This window comes from Musca autumnalis, unplaced genomic scaffold, assembly GCF_047663935.1.
Source record: "Musca autumnalis isolate F117 unplaced genomic scaffold, ASM4766393v1 scaffold_5, whole genome shotgun sequence".
Classification (NCBI taxonomy): domain Eukaryota; kingdom Metazoa; phylum Arthropoda; class Insecta; order Diptera; family Muscidae; genus Musca; species Musca autumnalis.
This window is the reverse complement of record NW_027412088.1, coordinates 1,140,942-1,162,329: the sequence shown is the minus strand read 5'-3', so window position 1 is coordinate 1,162,329 and position 21,388 is coordinate 1,140,942. Positions and strand designations below refer to the sequence as shown.

At 32.0% G+C, this 21,388-nt stretch overlaps 1 protein-coding gene across 1 annotated transcript in view; it reads left to right on the top strand.

Moving 5' to 3' along the window:
• Window positions 1–10,547: 10,547 nt before the first annotated feature.
• Window positions 10,548–21,388, top strand: part of Stacl (SH3 and cysteine-rich domain-containing protein) — a 427,746-nt gene continuing 416,905 nt past the window's right edge. Inside the window, exon 1 of the mRNA XM_073988359.1 lies at window positions 10,548–11,120. The gene's annotated coding sequence lies outside the window, so the exon portion shown is untranslated. The remainder of the gene's footprint in view (window positions 11,121–21,388) is intronic.

Here is a 21,388-nt window from a genome sequence, read left to right as displayed (position 1 = left end):
TTACAAATTTTTACATTTTAAATTATTTTTAGTGTAGCAATTCACCGATGCATCTACCTTGTTTCTTGGGCCAGCTTGCAACTTTTTGTATTTTCTAGCAACATGTTGCAAAAAACAGAGTTGTATACGAGGATTTATGCCAGATTTAAAACAAATCCACTCAATAGGAGGATTTATTTTTGTATGGGAAATCTGGTAGATTTTGGCTGGATTTAGCAAATAAAACCTGATAATGGGCTAAATCCGGCTAATGGTGTCATATCTAAATGGCATATTACATAGATAACAATAATCGTCAACATTTGTTCACAATTAAAAAATGCTTAAAAAGACTCAAAAGTATAATTTTCATAAACAATTTTAAGTTTTCTCGCAAAAAAAAATTCTCGGCGCTATGTGGGTTAAAATTGTTTGGCATATTTCTTAAACTACACACACACATAACCTTTTTAATTAAACCAAATGACAATGAACAGAATTGTGTATACAAATAATTTTCATACAGCCTTATGCTAAGTTTACATTTACGAAATCCACTTGATTTCATCCATAGCTCAAACGTCAAATGAAATCTCATCTGAAATCCATTGGATTTCATTTGACGTTTAACCTATGGATTTGACAGATGAAATCGAGTGGATTTCGTAAATGTAAACATAGCATTAGAGTGCCATCAGACCATATGTTTTTCTCATGTTATGTCCCTTTTTTCAGATCTGTAAGTTCTACTCTTCGTGTGATACATAAAAAAATTTTAATGAATCAAAATGAGATGACAGCACATATGTATGTACTTTTTTCGATTAGAGTGCGCTCTATTCTCTTCTATAAACATGAAGGGAACAGCTGTTTTGTTTGTTTGGCAAAGCTGTTGTTTACATTTTTAGGTTATATCATACAAAAAACATAACCAGTAGTGCGATTCTCTAACTCATTTTTTGAGTTACCGACAAAAATCGATAAAATTAAAGCGCAAAATTATTAATGAAATGTTTAAATAAAAGTTGACAACACTCTTGCTATCGGTAAAACTTTACGACTACTTTCTTTTGGTCACTAACTTACCGAATAATATCGTTTATTACCGAAATAATAAGCATTTTAATTTTACCGACATTTACAGCCTGTTTCAGTATGTCGAAAGAAGAATGTGTGCGAATGAAACACGCCCAAACATTAGTTTTCGAAATAATTTTACCTTTGCTTTTGCTTCAAAACAAATTTAAAAAACACCCAAGAGTTTGGACGTGTTTCATTCGCACACATTCTTCTTTCGACATACAGAAACTGGCTGTTATCGTTAACTCAAACAAGTAGGAAAAGCGTTAAGTTCGTTCGGGCCGAACTTTTTAAACCCTCCACCACAAATTTCAGCCATTTCGGTGGATTAATGTGGCCACAACCTTCAAAATACCGAAAATCGGAATGTACCGCTCTATGGGGGCTATATGATGCCGTGGACCTATACCTACAAATTGCTGGGGGAAAGTTTTGTACCCCCAGCGAAGAAGAAATACCAAATTTCAGCCTTCTCGGTGTGATAGTGAGGCCAAAACCTTCAAAATCGGGAGAAACCGTCCTATGGCGGCTATATCAAAACGTGGACCTATATAAACATTTTATGGTAGAAATGTTTCTTGACCCCTGGAAATACAAAGTACAAAGTTACAACCGATTCTTTGGTCAAATGGGTCTAATACATTCAAAATATATTAAAATGACGCGTACTTTATATGGGGCGTTATATGGGGGCTATACCAAAACGTGGACCTATATACACCAACTTTGGTAGGAATGTTTTTTGGCCTCTGGAGACACAAAATACCAAATTACAACCAATTCGGTGGTAAAATTGGACAAATATCTTAAAAATTCCTTAAAACGACATATAATAGATGTTCCTAAAATTTCATCCACCTACGTCAATCCGTTCGGACGCTAGAGTGATTTCCACAGACGGACGGACATGGCTATATCGATGTAGAATTGCACGCTGATCAAGAATATATATATATACTTTGTGGGGTCTACAATGATTATTTCGAGTAGTTACAAAAGGAATGACAAACTTAATATACCCCCATCCTATGGTGGAGGGTATAAAAATGAGTTAGAGAATCGCACTACAGGTATGATAGCAAATATCCTAAACTGTATGTAAAATGACAAACTGCATAACATACGTAAAAAAGCAGATGGTCTGATGGCACCTTTAGAAAAGTTTCTACATTGTAATATTTTATATTAGCTTCGTTCCAGAACTAAAAAGTTTTTACACATTTAACACATTTTGAACATTTTTCCCCAACATCCGTTAACGTACACCAAAAAAAGTTGCAAAATGATCACTTTTCTTTGAATAAAAATGGCGCTGAATGGCTCTCTCTTTAAAAACTTTTTACACGACACATTTGACCGAGCAAAAATGTGCAACATGTTCGCCTGCTTCCGATTGGCTGACACGCCGACTTTGACATTTGTTCCAGTTTTTTGACGTTTCTGCCCTTTTTCCGTGACAATCAGCTGTATTCTTACTTTTTTATAAATTTAGTTTTCAAAATGTAATAGGGTCTACTCATTAAATTTGAAACTTCGAAATTTGCTACCATAAAATACTGCTTTTCATCCTAAACGTGTAATAAAAATGACCTACGACAGTTCTGAGTGCTTTATATTTACATTTTGATTCAAATTTGTTCTATTTTAGAGGATTTTCAAAATCTATTTATGTTTTTCCTGAGAAAATGTTTGGAACAACCTTATTATTCAATATTTTCTTGGGCAATTAATTTTTCAAAAACAACAATGTTGTTTTTGTAAATTTGTTAGTTGTTGTAATTCATGCATATCTTATATAAATTTGCCTTGCTTGGTATGTTGTTGTTAATAATGCCATGTTCATACCAGCATTTGAATCACGTCGTTCGTTCTCATAATTACGTACACGAATTAACCCGTTCATACGACATGGTACACAATTCATAGCAACATGATTCATATTTTCATGGTTTTTGTTTACTGATTTTAAAGAAAGTTTCAGCCAAAAGACGAGTTAAGTTAATTGATATGAACTGAAAAATATTTATCCTTCTTTCAGATATCTATTTAATATTAAATTCTATTATTTTTATTCATTTTTTCTATTTTTTTCTCACAATTTTGGTGTTTTCAGTACATTTTCAAATTTTTCTATTTTAAAAATTAACGAGAAAGAGAGACCTGCCACAATAACTTTTGGTATACAGACGCGATTTTGAAACGATGTACAAGAAATGCAACTGCAATGGAAGAGAAGACAAAATTTGCTGTGATTTGAATGTAAACCAGTCGTTAAACCGTTTACTTTTCATCAGAGTACGTAAAAATACTTTAAATAAAATTTCCAATCGTTTCGTTTCGTATTTTCCATAGGAACAATACAAAACGAAACATAACCCTCGTTGGCCGAGCTCGCTGTTTAGTTTCGTTTTGTTTACATTCGTGAGTACGAACAAAACGAAAAGCGAAAAGTACTCAACTCCACAACAACAGATAGAAAACTAAATAGTACTTAACACATGTGAATAAATCAAAAACGTTTGGTGGTTGATAAAATTCACTGTGGTATGCTGATGCTAACTTATAGGGTTGTTAAGCAATCACATGTGTGTGTGTGTCTGAGTGTGTCATTGACCATAACGCACGGCAAACGTTTCCCAAAAATACTTGTCGTTTCGGTGGTGAATGAAACAACTCAGCAAAGCATAGCCGAAGTTACATTTCACCAATCGTACGGTTTCCATCTTTTTACGTTGAAAAGTTTGTGTTTTTGTTTTGGTTGTGAGAATGAAACGATTCAGAGAAGCTGAAAAGTTTGTGGCTTTGTGTGATTGGTACGGGAATCGTTTTGTTTCTTTCCGTTCATTGCTTTTCATTCATATTTTGCAGTTTTTCTAAAAATTTTTGTGTTTTTAAAAAATTTTTAAATTTTGTTTAATTTCTGTCATAATTAATTTATTTCGATAAATTTTCTCATTTGTTAGAGATGGGACATATTTTATCGTCGTTCTGAGAGTAATTTAAATTGAACAATGTACACAAATCGTTGTTGGTTCCCAAAATTTTGTACGGGAAATAAAGTAATTATATCGTAATTTGGGTTCGAACAACGAATAGAGAATTAGCCTTATGCCAAGTTTACACTTACGCTCCAAAATCCACTGGATTTCACGAAATCCTGAAATACACCCTGGTGTTTACACTAATTTTTTTCTTGATTTCAAACATATCACAATAATCAAGGTAGATGCAGATGCGCAGCTGATCGAACATGAATTTTCGAAAAAAGTTGTTGTAAATTGAATGAATCATCAAAAATTTACGACAATATAGAACTTTACTACTTTATTTCGAAAATGATCGTAAAATTATCTACATATCGTATTAATTGTTTATAATACTAAGAAATGAAAAACTAAAATTTTATCGTTGAGACATTATAATAATAAATTTTGATAGATAAAAGTTGTGTTCAGAAACTGCAAAATATTACTACTTGCAGTATTTTCCCCGTTTAGTGCTAGAAATGCGTTCCAGTACTCCGAAATCTAGCAAGACATGCACTTGTTTTTGAATAAAAGCCTCTTCTCCTGTTCACTGCTATAAAAATTTGGCCAAGTAAAAACTAGCAGCATGTTTTTTGGCATCTAAACACGATGGCTGATACGCTGTTTTTGGCATTTTTGCTGGAGTTTTTGCAATTTCCGTCATTTTTTCGTTCCCGTATTTTTTAAGAAATTTGTATGGGGAAGCAATTTTTTTACAATTCGGTCTAGTTTCTAACATTAACATTAAAAAAAGTACGGGAACACAATGAAAAATAGCATTGTTACAATGTAATTTAATATTTTTTCACATTGTTTACAAATTTTGATATTAACATATTTTGTTCCAGCAATTCGCACATCTACCTTGTTTATTGTGATACGTGAAAAGTGTTGCAACTTTTGGTACCTTTTTAGGCAAAAGCAAGGTTGTATATCATGTGTACTGTGATTTCGATGTTGATTTCGCTGAAATCACGAAATGAGATGATTTCATTTTTGTATGCGAAATCATGATAAATTTTGCATGATTCCGCGCGAAATCACGAAACGCCTTCGAAATCACGAAAAGACGCCGAATGTAAACCAAACATTAGTATGAACAAGGCATAAGGATGTATAATTTAAAAGTAATGCTTGGTTTACATTTACGAAATCCACTCGATTTCAACTGTCAAATCCATACGTTAAACGTCAAATGAAATCCAGATGAGATTTCATTTGACGTTTGAGCTATGGAATTGACAGTTGAAATCGAGTGGATTTCGTAAATGTAAACTTAGCATATTAAATGCAAGTACTTGCAAATACTTTTTATTTGTGAAGTTATCGAACAGACCTACTGTATGTACACTCCAACCCTGTTACATTTTCTTTAGTCAGTAGTCACACGTACAAAGTTGCCATAGATTAAATTGAGTTTTTGGGAAATAGGGGATAGCAAACAGTATAGAAGAGCTCATTCCTCTCCGCTCTCTCCCAAAACTCGATATACTTTACCGAAAAAATTTTTCGTGTGACTACTTAAATTTTGAAAATTTCATGTTAATGCAGCATTAGACAAGAGAGCGCACACGTTCTCTCAGTGAGCGTTTAATTATTAATAAATTTTTAGTTTAGTGAGTTTAAGAAAAAAGTAACTTTATCCTTTTAACAAGTTCTAAAGCGCAAACTCGGTCTCTCGTAGTAAATACATTCGTTAGTTCGTCAGGTGTATGTATGTATATGTCAGTGGGTTAGAAGAAATATTTGTATATGTTAGTGGCCTCAGTAATGGCTTCGGGTGAATGGAGAAATGTACATGAGGGTGGATAGGTTACAGTTTGGTGTACACTGGTAGGGTAGGGCTAATTTCCGAAACGTTAGTTGCATTGCATTTATTTATTTATTATTCCATTTCTTAATACTGAAACCTCCAAGGCCAAGAAATAGTATTAACAAAAACAAAAAAAATCTAAGTAGAACTAGAACTCATGGTAGAACAAATATAAGGTAAAGTTAATACTACAACAAATACAACTCGAACAACAACCACAAAGGAATTTGTTTTTGTTTGTAAACCTTAGTGTCAACGTACATGTAAACAAAACAAGGAAATGTCTATAAATTATTTGAATTTAAAAAACTAACAATTTTTCACATTTGATTGAATATTTTGAAAAACATGAATGAAAATTCGTTACATTTTCAATTTGTATGTTTCCACATCATTCCACTAAATGCATAATTTCTCGCAGAAAGTAGAATTCTTGCAGAAAAGTTTGGGGTCGCTGGAAATTCATAGAAAAAGGAGAAGCTGTTTCAATGTTTTGTTTTAGAAATCAAAGAAGCACATGTTTATTAGGGCTTTATTTTTTTAAATTTTAACAAAATACCTCACATATTAACAAACGTTGTATCGCCTCTACAAGCGGGGATTTACTGCGCGGCTTATCGTTCGAACTTGGAGGAGGTTACATATCATTGATATGAAGAAGTCTTTCTGGGAAATGTTTTTTTTTCCGAATGATATATTTTTTTTTTTTTTTTTTCTAAAGCTTTTATCGACCTTTGGATATTTTTACTAATATTTTAAGACTTCAGTCTTATCGGGCTATAAGGTCCTTTTATTGTCAATGAAAAATAAATAAAAATTACTTATTTCATTATTCTATCCGACGTTTCGTTGGGTTTTTTCCAACTTCTTCAGGGATAAGTTTTTATTTGATAAGTAATTTCTCGTCAGGTTTACATTTAAATATTAATAATTGCGCTTAATAATAAAAACAACACAAACAATTAATTGTATAAATGCAAAAATAATCCAAAATTAAGTTAAAATATCACAGAGTTCCTTATTACTACTAATCACAGATGTTTAAACACGATTAAAATATTGCCAAAGTGTAAATCGCGTTGGTGTTATCTTTATCTTCTTTTTCAAGAAAGTGTAAATCGCGTTGGTGTTATCTTTATCTTCTTTTTCAAGAAAGAAGATAAAGATAACACCAACGCGATTTACACTTTGGCAATATTTTAATCGTGTTTAAACATCTGTGATTAGTAGTAATAAGGAACTCTGTGATATTTTAACTTAATTTTGGATTATTTTTGCATTTATACAATTAATTGTTTGTGTTGTTTTTATTATTAAGCGCAATTATTAATATTTAAATGTAAACCTGACGAGAAATTACTTATCAAATAAAAACTTATCCCTGAAGAAGTTGGAAAAAACGATCCAATTGACATGGATTTCTTCTCGAACATATCCTTGAATTCATACATATCGCTTCTGATAATATAACTTGAAATTTTCCTTCTTGATTTTGATTTTAAGTTATAGTAATAGCTGGTTTACACTCATGATCCGCTGGATTTCACGAAATCTTGAAATACACCCCGTCGTTTACACTTATTTTTTGTTGATTTCAATTCAAACATATCTAATCGACCATGAACGAAAAAATTAGTCGTTGTAAATTGAATATTTCATTTAAAATATAGAATATTAAAAAAATAAAATGAACCAGTTAATTAACCCGTTAATGCTAACAAATAATAAGCTCAACTCGAAAGAGAATAAATTAAAAAATTGTTTTATCATTGAGAAAAAAATAATAATATTTTTACCCCCAACGAAGATTAAATGCCAAATTTCAGCCATTTCAGTTGGATAATTCTGCTAAAATCTTCAAAATTACCAAAAGCGGGAGGTACCGTTCTATGGGGTCTATATCAAAAAATGGACCTGTACCAACAATTCTCTGTTGACATATTTTATACCACCAACTAAGACTAAATTCCAAATTTCAGCCATTTCAGTTGGATAATGCAGTTAAAATCATCAAAACTACATAAATCGGGAGGTACCGCCCTATGGGATTTATACCAAAAATATATAAGAAAATACAAATCGACCAAATATATCAATAAATGAAGTAAAATTGTAAATCTAAAGCTATTCTTGTCATAAATATAGATAAACATACAATAAAACATCGACTTTTATTTTCTGCACGCTAGATCTGCATTCTTTCCCTCTGTCGGTCGTTGGAGCAAATATTTGCCTAATGTGACCTTACCTTTGGTCTGTTCCTTTACTTTTAAAAATGGTAACAGTGGCAAAAAATGGTAAAAGTGGTGAACTGCTCTAATAGCCCATTTAGATATGACTTCATTAGCCGGATTAAGCACATTATCAGGTTTTATTTGCTAAATCCAACCAAAATCTACCATATTTCCCAAAAAAAAAAAAAAAAAATAAATAAATAAATCCTCCTATTGAGTGGATTTGTTTTAAATCTGGCATAAATCCTCGTATACAGCTCTGTTTTTTGCAACATGTTGCAAGCTGGAACGAGACGAGGTAGATGAATCGGTGAATTGCTACACTAAAAATAATTTAAAATGTAAAAATTTGTAAACAAGGCAGAAAAATTAAATTTGTTTTGATGTACAAAGTTGATTTTAATCAACCAAGACTAATATTTACGATGTCTAAACGATAAAATAATTAGATTATTTATTTTAGATGGGCAAACTGCGATCAAATAATTCTTTATTTACTCTTTAGTTAGCATTAGTAGCATAATGTGCTAACATTTTCAGTATTGAACAATAAATTTGTAATTTGACGTGTTTTTTGAGACGAATTCAATTTACAAAAAATTCTTTTGACGTTTCAAATTCGATCAGATGGGCTTGTATCTACCTTGGTAATTGTGCTATGAACAAAAATCAGCTGACTGCCACTTAAATCCTCAAAATGTATATCTAAATGCAATGAGGTTTGTACGTGATTTATTAAATCCAGTCGAGGATTTATGAGCTATTATATAATGCTTGGTTTACATTTACTCGATTTCAACTGTCAATTCCTTTGCGTATACGTCAATTGAAACCTCATCTGAAATCCATTGGATTTCATTTGACGTTTAAGCAATGGAATTGATAGTTGAAATCGAGTGGATTTCGTAAATGTAAACCTAGCATAAGGTAGAAGTGACAATGTGCTGTATTCTTACTTTTTTGTAAATCTAGTTTTCAAAATGTAATAGGGTCTAATCATGAAATTTGCTACCATGAAATACTGCTTTTCATCTTAAACGTGTAATAAAAATGCCCTACGACAGTTCTGAATGCTTTATATTTACATTTTGATTCAAATTTGTTCTATTTTAAAGGATTTTCAAAATGTATTTATGTTTTTCCTGAGAAAATTTTAGGAACGACCTTATTATTCAATATTTTCTTTGACAATTAATTTTCAATAACAACAATGTTGTTTTTTGTAAATTTTGTTACATAGTTGTTGTAATTCATGCACATACCTTATATAAGTTTGCTTTGATATAAATTGTATGACAGGACAGTTGACTTTATGTGACGTAGGCGTCCTGACAACTGCAAAAACGGTTGTAAAATTATGAATGAAAATCGTCGACTTCTTTTTATTTTTGTTTTCAACACATTTCAGTTATCTCAATTCTTTTTTAAAAAAATATCAACAATTTGTTAACCCGAATGTCTGTGAAAAAATGATGGACAGCTGGGAGACAGACAGAGGAGCACTTAAAGCTTTGTTCCTTTACCTTTTTAATAGTAAAAGTAGCAAAAGAGAAAACTGCCCAAATTGCTCTCACGTAACAAGTTTTGCACAAAAGTAAAGGGACGGAAAAATAGTAGATCTTGCAGCGATGTCAAAAAAACAAACATGGCTACTTAAAAAATAACAACTAACAAAATAAATGTCACTGTTTTTTATTTTATTGGTTTACATTTTTTATTACTTATACTTATTTTATTTCCTTTTATTTTGCTTTGACAATGCGCCTTGTTTTCTTTTGCCTTAATTGTCAAATAAATGTCAAATCAGCAGTTTGACAGATTTTCCACTTTTTACACAACGAAATTTGTCGAGCAGAAAGTAGTAAAAGAGAAAGCCATTTTGCCATACTTTTTCTTAAATTTTGCTTCAAGTTTTACTACTTTTTGGGGTTAATGCTTGGTGAGATGAGATTTCATTTGACGCTTGAGCTATGGAATTGACAGTTGAAATCGAGTGGATTTCGTAAATGTAAACTTAGCATAAGGAACGCTTTCCGAGTTAAAAATGGTAAAAGTGGTAAAAACTTTAAGAAACTTTAACGTAAAGGAACAAAGATTAAGTTTTATAATTATTAAATCTGTCCATTTGCATCCACTTTCCGTTATACTAAAATAATCAAAACGGGTATGCGAATCTCTCTGCCCAAAATCTGGATTCACCCTAATATGTGTACACATTTTACATTCAAAACAAATCCAGACAATACACACACATACACATCGTTTACTATATTTACCTATGGGTCAAAACAAACGAAGAGTGGAATTGAAACAACAACAACACAAACGGAAAACATGTTGCATTCCCTTCGAACAGCTGATATTTTAACGGTACTCAAACATCAACGAAGGATGAACGAAGCAACGTCCGATGTTGCTTATGAAGTGAGTCGTTCGGTGCTTTAGTAGATTTTTAGACTTAGTACGGACCATTTCAGTGTATTGATTATCGCGAAATGATTTGAGTATAAAATCGACAAACACCCAAAGCGAAAAAACAACTTCTTTTTGGTTTTTATTTACTTTATTTTGATTGTGTTAAAAAAAAAACACAGCACAAATACCAAAAGCAAAACCTTCACTGAGGAAATACGCAATAAATGTAAAGCCAAGTCAGTGAATAGTTAAAAAAAAAGTCGTTTGTTTTGGTGTTCGGGTGGATGTACGTGCAATTTTGAACTCGTGAGACTCACAACGGAAACAAAACTCAACTTAAATCCTTGTCCAATCAATGTGAATAATTATCGTCTACGTCGTGACCGTGCTCTTGATTTCATTGCTACTTTGTTGTAAACATATCTATCAGAAGAGTCTTCAAAAAGGACAGCCCAGATTTTCAAGCTTTTGGGTATATACATACATACATTACATACATACAGGAGTCATACAACGCATCCGGGCTAGCTAATTGTGCTGATTTTTTACATTTGACAGAAACATTGTATATATGTACGTATACAAAGGTATACCTAGGTATATTTAATTATTTTTATTTAGAAAAAATATGTTATGATGTAGATATGTTATGTATGTAATATGTACATATATATAGAAAGAAGGATATGCTCGTGTAGTGTTTTGACACGTTCGTCGCCATTTGTTTGCTGCTGATCTGTGCTATTAAATAATCCAACAACAGTCAAGTTTGGAGGATCTAAACGAAATTTGTTTACACACCTCTCACATAGTACATACATGGGTGAATATTGTGATATGACTGGTTTTGGGAGTCGAAAACGGCAAAGTGCGAAAATGGTTTTAAATAAACATTTTTCGGCGTATACTGTTGTAGGGTAAGTGCACCTAATGTCGGCATGTACCAGTAGTCGGCACCTTTTGAATTTGAACTCAAATAACTGAAAATTAAGAAAACAAAATAGGAAAATAATCTTAAAAATGCTTTAACAATACTGTCAGCTAACTTTATATAAAATTTCATTGAGCTAGGACCAATTTTTATATCGAAATTTAAGTTTTTGTCAGTGAAGAGTTTTCACCACAACTGAAAATGCATGTTTCTTAAGAAAAAAATTGTAGAGATGTTAACCTTATAAGCTCTGTAATTATATTAAAATGAAGAAATTGTCCACAACATTTTTGTTATATAGGTAGAGAACAGTTAAAAGAACACTTTAGAAAAAGAAATTTTTAAAAATATTTATAACTGTGCAATTTTTGCTAATGCCGACTTTAGGGACTAAAAAATATAAAATTTGCCTGAAGTCGGCATTGGGTTATAAACATTGGTTTTTATCGATTACTTTTAGCTAAAAATTATAAAAAAAATACTAAACAAATAATTTAAAGGCCAATTAATAAAAATTGTTTCAATTTGAAAGGAACTTTAGCGATTTTAAGCGATATTAGCCATGATTTGAAGTACGTACGTTGTGGGGTGCCGACAACTGGGTAATAGATGCCGACTATTGGCACGAACTAATTTATTCAAACAATATGTTTAAATTTCCTTATTTTTTGAAGTAAAATCAATAGAAATGTATATAATGAACTAGGAATGTATAAATAACCAATGCTTAAGCCATTGTTCTTTGAGCCATTGTTCATGCCGAATACTGGGTCATATCATGCCGACTATTGGGTAATGGTGCCGACTACTGGTGAAAAAACAGTATTTCACTAAAATTGTAAATTTTGCATGTTGAACAGAAATTATCAAAAAAAAAAATGTTTATATAATCTAAAACTACACAAAATAACGAATCATAACAACTTAAATTCAATTTGATTGGACATTTAGACTCGGAATTACATACGGCTAAAGATACGAGAATCCTTAAAGTGCCGACTACTGGTGCACTTACCCTATAAGACTATTTTATGCATTACATTGCGGTGCCCCATGTGTATTTATAGATTTTAAGGATTTTTAAAAACCACGGAAATGGCACTTTTTCCTCTGCATTTCTTGATAATTCTATTTTGCATTTCTTGATAATTTTTTGATAATTCGATAATAAATTTATTAAATAATTATCATATATTGAATAATCTCAAATTAATATTGAAAATGTTCTTCCCGTGTTCCTTTTGTCGTTACCGTGGTTAGAAAATACCCGCTGTAATAATGGAAACGTGACTATTCTTGGATTTAAATGTGTAAATCTTAAAATTTTTTAAAATATAAAATAATTTAATACTGACTAAAAAATGAACATACCTATACCATCAATTTGGAAATTATAATATAAATAATGGAAAAAATACTCACCACGGGAATGAAACAATTTCAGGAACATGCACAAAAAACAATAAACACTTCAGCAGTTCAAAATCAACTGACTACATTTTTCACTTCTGTCGATTATCATTAAAACTAACGGGAATTGTCGTTACATTGACAGATTACATACATATAAACAAAAAACCGGGTTTTTTTTCTTAATAAACTCATTGGCCCATGGAAATGACAAAAAAATAGGGACACGACTAAAATGTCTCAATATCATAATTAAAAAAATAAAATTATATTTATGAAATTAAAATAGACTTTGTTCATTGTTCTAGAATATCTCGGCCCATTACTCAATTTTTCCGCGGTCAAGTAACTCAAACCCGAAAACTCAAAAAAGTTCGAAGACGATTTTTGGGGAAAATGTCAATATTTTCTTGGATATTTTTATCTGATGATATAGTTCCCATCAAAAACTATCCCCATGTAGTCTTTTACCAGAATAAAGTATTTATTAACTTGTATATTTTTGGCATTTTATATTGAGTTTTTTAGTAACCACACTCAATTCCGAACATTTCGGTGTCTATGTCTTCATTAGTCTATTCTCGGCGTACTTCATTTATATAATATATTTTGAAATATTGGGGCGCCACGGTAATGAGTATTTGCACCTTGCGACCAATTTTTTCATATACAATATGTAGAATATTTTATTTTGATTTCCGAGCCTCGTTTAAGGGCATTTAGTTTACTTACTCCGTTTCTAAGAATTAAATGTTTTCAATATTTTTAACCTAAATGTGCCGGGACACAGAAACAAGTATTTTCCCAATATTCACCCATATACATTACGGTTATAACTTTTTGCATTATTAAGAGATGTGTTGTTATTTTTCTCTATTGCGAAAAAGTGTCATCTCCATATACATTCAAATTTCGTTATACGTTTAGGTATTAACGGCCTACCAAACTTATGATTCTAGAAAAATATTTCAAACAAAAATTATTATAATAACAGAAGTTTGATAGTAATTCGAGCGTATTTTACACGGCGTTTATATTATAGCCTTTTGCAGGGTTAACCTTCTTTATGAGGATTTATTTGAAATATAAGTAATGGAATTGACATTTGAAATCCAGTCGGTTTGTTAAATCCTGTTATATATACGGGGTATTAATTCCAATCGTCTTACAGGTCATTAGGTATGACTTCATTAGCCGGATTTAGTACATTATCAGGTTTTATTTGCTAAATCCGGTCAAAATATACCAGATTTCCCACACACATTAATTTATTAATTAATTTTGTTCTAACACCCTATTATTATAGGCATTTGTACACTGCTAGGTCTTGTTTCTCCCCTGAGCTACTGTCAGTTTCAGGAACGCCCAGGAGTTGTTCTTTACCCTCATACCAGATGATACTAGAACAGCAACCCGTTCTTTCTGCTCTGTTTTGGGAATACCTGGTAATAGCTTTCCATGCCAGTGCACGCAAATAGCCTTGTTTTGGGGTATCTTAACCCTTCCTTGAAGTTGTTGCGAGTATTTTTCACTGTTTATTCTCCGGAATAAACTGATAAAGATCTTATATTTCGTATGAAATTTTCAGCGTGTGGCTTTAGAGTTAGTTAGCATTAGTATCATTTTCAATATTAAACAATAAATTTGTAATTTGCCGTATGTTTTTTGAGACGAATTCAATTTACAACGTTTTAAATACGATCAGATGTGCTGATGCATCTACCTTGGTAATTGTGCTATGAAGAAAAATCAGCTGACTGCCATTTAAATCCTCCAAAGGTATATCTAAATGCAATCAGATTTGTACTGGATTTATTAAATCCAGTTGAGGATTTATGGCTAGTCTAAATGAGCTATAACATACCCCTGTTGTTGGTAAAAATGTTTATATACTTTGTTTCATAAACATTTGTGCATTATGCATGTTTTCCAGTCTTTACAGTTCTATGTCTTTGATTGGAAAATGCGTTACAGAATTCCACCACAGTTCTAATTAATTAAACTCAAAGAATATTTCAGGAGTTTATTTTAGTCGGATATCTGTGATGGTCTAGAAGTTATGGTCATTTTTTATAATTCCAAACGTCAAAATTTGTTTACATTTCGTATATTAATGTTTATTGTTTTGTATGTGATTTCATTCACAATAATTCATTTTGACAACTAGCATGGTGATCAGCCTTTTCTGACGTTACACCTTTTTCCGCCATGGCTATACTTAACCTGTGATTTCACACCACAGCAATCGAGAAGACCGTTGAGTTCATGTATTACTTGTCTAAAAAATATTACTTTTATAAATTTTTGGTCTGTTCCTTTACTTTTGAAAGTGGTAAAACCGGCAAAAGTAGCAAAATTTGTAATCTGGTTCTATATGAATTGCATGGTGTCTGAAGTAAAGGAACGCTTTTCGAGTAAAAAGTTGTAAAACTTGAAGATTCTTGCACGTAAAGGAACAGAGCTTTTGTTTTATTTTAGTTTTCAACTATTGGTCTGTTCCAGTACTGCAAGAATCTACAACTTATTGCTATTTTTTTCGATAACATAAAGGAAAATTGTTTATCGTAGTAAATATAGTTGCTTCTTGCAGGTTCTGGAACAGGCATTTGTTCTGGGGTAAATAGACAGATCTAGATCATTGGTGCTCACGCCTTTACACTACCGTAAATACCAGATACTCTTAAATGTTGTTTTTCCAGCAAAACATCGAAGTTTGTTGTAATATTTGATTTAATTCATCTTAGATAGTTTTTTAAATTACAATTTTGTTTAACATTTTTTAAATATCTAATGAAAACTCAAGAAAAACTAAAATATGTATTTCTCTTAAATACATTTGTAAGCAGCCCTGACCTAGATATATTAGTTGTTTACATTAATCTGTCTGTATACGAGTATCTGGATCTCGTTTGAACATTGGAGGACCTCCCAGATGAAGAATACTAGAACAGTCTTTGCATACACAAGCGGGTATAAATACGCGAGCGTAGCTGGTTGGCGATTGAGTTGTAAATTATACCGCGAACTAAAATCGTTAGCAGTGTAAAAGTAAAGTGTCAATGTCATTTGAGCTGTCACTTCTTTTATCCATTCGACATCCTTTATGTTTGTCAAAGTCCATGCCACTTTTACAGCCAGTTTCTGTATGTCGAAAGAAGAATGTGGGCGAATGCAGCACGCCCGAACTTTAGTTTTCGAAATAATTTCACCTTTGCTTTTCCTTCAAAACAAAAAACAAATTTGAAAACACACAAGAGTTTGGACGTATTTCTATCGCACACATTCTTCTTTCGACATACAGAAACAGGCTGTTAGTTTTTGCGTTCACACTAGCATTCAATTTCATATAACCACAAAATATAAATCACGCAAATAAGACAATTTATAGCTGTGTTCCTTTACTTACCTGAGGTTACCATTTTAACCATTTGTTACCATTTTTAACCTGCAAAGCGTTCTTTAACCACGAAAAGTGGCAAAACTGGAAGCAAGAGAGTGAGAGGGGAGAGAGAGCGAAAATGGCTTTCTCTTCTACCACAGTCTACCAGCAAAATTTCTGCAGGTAGAAAATGGCAGAACTGATTTTTCGACTTTTGTTTGACGATTATTTCACAAAATGGACGAAAAACCGAAAAAAAGTCGAACACTGACAACACTAATTTAAAAACTGTGAAATAAAAGACGAAAATTGATTTTTTTTATGTTTTTTTCTGACATTGCTGCCGGATCTACCATTTTTCCGTTCCTTTACTTTTCTGGTAAAATGTTCATGAGAGAGCAATTTTGAACAATTTTGACACTTTTCTCTTTTACCACTCTTACCATTAAAAAAGTAAAGGAACAAAGCTTATATTGTTAAAAACTTTAATCGCACTCACATTTTCGTTTTCTTTACCTATTTCCTTCATTTTTTGGTAAAATTGTTTTCTTCTAACAATTAATTTCTCAGCTGCATACGAAAATACATGGCCGAATAGAACATTCCCAAAATGAAAAATGTACACATGAGTTGCCACATCATTTTGATAGATGAAAATTTTCATAGTGGTCACACTATGTGTACAACATTCACAGGTAGCAAATTTGACATCTCATATGACATTCATAGATAGTGTAAACACCCCTTAAGTGAACTGAATGAAGTATTGTGTGAATAACTGAAGTGAAGTTGATAAAGCATTGTAGAATCGGAATCTAAAACGAACCCTTGTGTTATTTGGTACAAATCGTATCGGAGAATAAAACACGTCTACCCGGAGTTTAGTTAAATTTAATTGCGCTACAATATGTACATATATAAAGCTTCTTCTATGTATGTATGTGTTAGTTATTCAGAGTTGTATTTGAAAACAAACTGTCTGGTGTAAACGCCTAGTAAGAGGTGTTTCATATTTCACACGACTTAAGCGGGGTACACACCATCCGTTTTCACTGTCGATTCTTGCTCAAATATTGGTTGTTTGCCAGTGGTGCCATTCATTTTTGCCAGTCATCAGGCAACCACAAAATGTTTTGTGGGTGTTGGACAGTTTGACAGCAATCGATATATTCGAAAAATCGACTGTCAAAACTTAAACTGCAAAGCGTTCCTTAACCCCAATAAGTGGTAAAAATGGAATCAATTTTAAGATAGTGAGAAAGCAGAAATGTCTTTCTCTTCTACCACTGGCTACCAGACAAATTTCTTCAGGTAAAAAATGGTAGAACTAATTTTTCGACATTTGTTTGACGATTATTTTGAATTGAAAACTGAGAAATAAAAGAAGAAAATTGAATTTTCATGTTTCTTTTTGACATAGCTAGCAGATCTACTATTTTTTCGTTCCTTTACTTTATTGTGACATGTCAAAATATTTGAACATTCTAGGAAAATACAATCAAATATATGTGCTTTTCTGTACTATTTTGAATCATGGTGCAAGAAAGAAGGTGATACAATAATACCGTCTGATGTCTTCATTTGCTGTCAAAACATATTTTTAATCAAAAATAAATAACAAATATTTCGCATCTATAAAGAATACCTGTGTACAACATATTTATTTAAACTTCGCGAAGAATATTTTAACGTTTTCTTCTACTTTTTGTGGATATTTCGCGCAAAAAATTTTGACAGCAAATAAAGACTTCGGCCTGAATTCGCCCGAATTCGCCTATTGGATCATCTTGTTAAATTCGCCTTGATTTTGAATCTTATTTTCTTTTTGTGTCATTTTTATGAATTGTGGATACTCATTGAATTTCTGTATAAATTCACACGAAACTGTAATCCGTCGCATTTGAATGCAACATAACATGCAATAAACAAGAATAAATTTTACAAGGTACAGCATAAATTGCGTGCTTCAAAAGATGCATATTTAAATCATAGATGTATACATGGGCGTAGCCAGGAATGCTTTTTCGTCGTTCTAGGGGGGCTTGTTTTTTGGTAATATTTGTAATTTTTTACATACAAATGAACTGTTTTGTGGCATCTAGGGAGGGGGGCAGCTGCCCCTCCCTAGCTATTCCTGGCTACGCCCATGGATGTATACGAATCCTTTTCGTGAATTATTTTGTTTGTAGTTTGAATTCAAAATAATAATTAATTCCTTTGCAACTCTGTACACAGAGCAGAAGAAGGCTCATTTTAATATTAAGGGGCATTATTATACATATGTTTTCTTTTACTATTGGATGGATTGGAATACACAAAATAAACTAATTTGGAGGCATTAAAAATTTATTTTTCACATTTAAAGTTAATGCCACGAATGTCCTTCTTGAAATTTAATGATTACTTTTAATTTTAATTAACCGGAAAGCTATAGATCTGCTCGGAAATCCAAACTATAACAAAAGAAGACTTATAATAATAGGGGTAATAGTACGGTTACATTAGAGTTTTTTGCCGGATTAACCGATTTCGAGAGGATTTATTTGACGTTTGCGCTATGGAATTGACATTTGAAATCCAAACCCACTGGGTTAATCCGGTTAAGTGTAACCGGGGTATAAGTGTGTTTTGTTTATTTACACAAATACTAAATACAGTCGAACTTTTCTATAACGTAGCACTTGGGGACCGAAGAATTACTACCAGAGTTTATACAGTTGGACACTAAGCCCACCTGATTGTTATGTTTGTTGTCAAAAACATTATTGTGATTTAAAATACAACGAAACTCAAATCACAATAATGTAAAATCTATTATGTTTGTTGTCAAAAGTTGTTAACAGAATTCTGAATGGCCGACCTTATGTCGGCCTTGATTACTACGTTATAGAGAAACGAATGCAAAATGATTAGTTTGACCTAGAAAGATGAGTAATAGCTATATTCATGGTATAAGTAAAGAGGTAGATTTAAATGGAAAAAATCTATAGAACCCTTGTTTTTCCTGAATTCCTAAAACATCAAAATTAGTAAACACAAAAGCAACAAGTGGGTTTGTTTACAATACCAATGTTGAGCATTTTATAAAAAACACGAAAAATTAATAAAGGGCCAAGGTTTTTCCACATAATCGAGTTGTGGATATGATAAAATGTTTGTTTCAATGAAAAGCTGACAAATTTCTTCCATACAAATGTTCTAAAAACTATTTTAAAAGCCATTGAATTCGATTGCTTTTAAAATTGTTTGGCATATTATTCAAACAGCACACACACATACAAAGATTGTGTATATTGTTCTGACGTTTTAAGAACAGTCGAAAGAAAAAATTTAAATTGTCAGAAAGATTTAGCTAACCTTTCTTATTAAACCATGGCTATATTACATTACGTGTATTTCATGTGTATGTTTTGAATTTGTTTGTCCTCGTGTAATTCTTTGTGTGTGCGAAAAATGACATTTTACATATGATTTATAATTTTTGCTATTACACCAGTATATCGACGCCTCCAAACAATAGTATGCTAAGTCGACTTAACATGTTTTCAAGTTCTTTACATTTTTATATTTAACGTCCTTTAACTTAAATTCTGTCAAATTTTGGTAATAATCGGACAATCCGAACAGAAGTTATAAACAAATATTTACTTAGCATAGTACTGAAGATCAAAGAAATTTCCAAACTTTTAGAGCTTTTCTGCAAAACTCACTGTTCAGAATTAGCAAACTATTATTTGGAGGTGTCGAACATCCTTTAACTTAAATTCTGTCAAATTTTGGTAATGATCGGTCAATCCGAACAGAAGTTATAAACAAATATTGACTTAGCATAGTACTGAAGTTCAAAAAAATTTCCACACTTTGAGAGCTTCTCCTGCAAAACTCACTTTTTAGACTTAGCATACTATTATTTGGAGGTGTCGATATGTTTTTTGTGTGACATAACCTATAAATGTAAACAAATCCTTTATCAAATCAATTTATTTAAGTTTCTTTAAGAAATTATTTCTTTCAGCAAATTTTGCAAATTTCTGCTTTCATCAAAACAAACAAATCAGCTGTTTTCTGTTTATTGTACATACAAAAATAGGAAGGGCTCTACAACGAAAAAGTTATACATGGTTATTCACACATTATTTTGATAGATGAAATTTTTTATATGGATCACACTATGTGTACAACATGTAGATGTAAAAAAATACAAAACATACACATGAAATACACGTAATGTAATATAGCTATAATAAAGAAACAAACGTGTGTATATGAATAAACATAAATCATATGGTCTGTTCCTTTACTTTTGAAAATGGTAAAACCGGTAAAGTAAAGGAACGCTTTTTAAGTAAAAAGTGGTAAAACTTGAAGATTCTTGCACGTAAAGGAACGGAGCTATAATTTGTAATGGAAGAAAAATATAACGGGAACATTGATCGAGACTTCCAAAAATAGATAATTCATAGTTGAAGTATCGCAATCGACATTAACATGGTCTTCAATTGTAACATCTTCAATATTATTTTTGTACGTATTGATACCATATTATTGTTATAAAAATATTATTTACTTCAATATCAGCAGCTTCTGCACCTGTACTAAGAAAACCAGCCATTTTTGAAAGAACAGATTTAGAGCGTTCCGCTCAACTTAAAGTTAAAAGTGATGATTGAATTTCAAAGAGGAGCTTCTTGGCATTAACTTTCAATGTAAAATTTATATTTTTAATGCCTCCAAATTGGTTTATTTTGCAAATCCATCAGATGGTAAAAGAACACATATAAAAATGGCCCTTACTGTTTATCGCCGAGTCCGAACGGCGTGTCTTACGACCTTACTTGTAGAAAAGTTTACATGGCTGAAATACTCAGGGAATGTCGCCAGCATTACAACGAAGGGTATTTTGCCACCCTTGAAAATTTGATATTGCCTGGCCTGGGATTCGAACCGCAGACCTTCTGAGTGCAAGGCGGACGTGGTAACCATTGCACCACGGTGGTTTGGAAGATATAGTCCTGACTAAATGACCCTTTCTACATCAAAGCCTCAAACCTTTGGAAGCCTATATCCGCGAAAGTTGATGAGATAGGGCGAGACTCGTATCTTCTTTTGGTGTTCTATCAC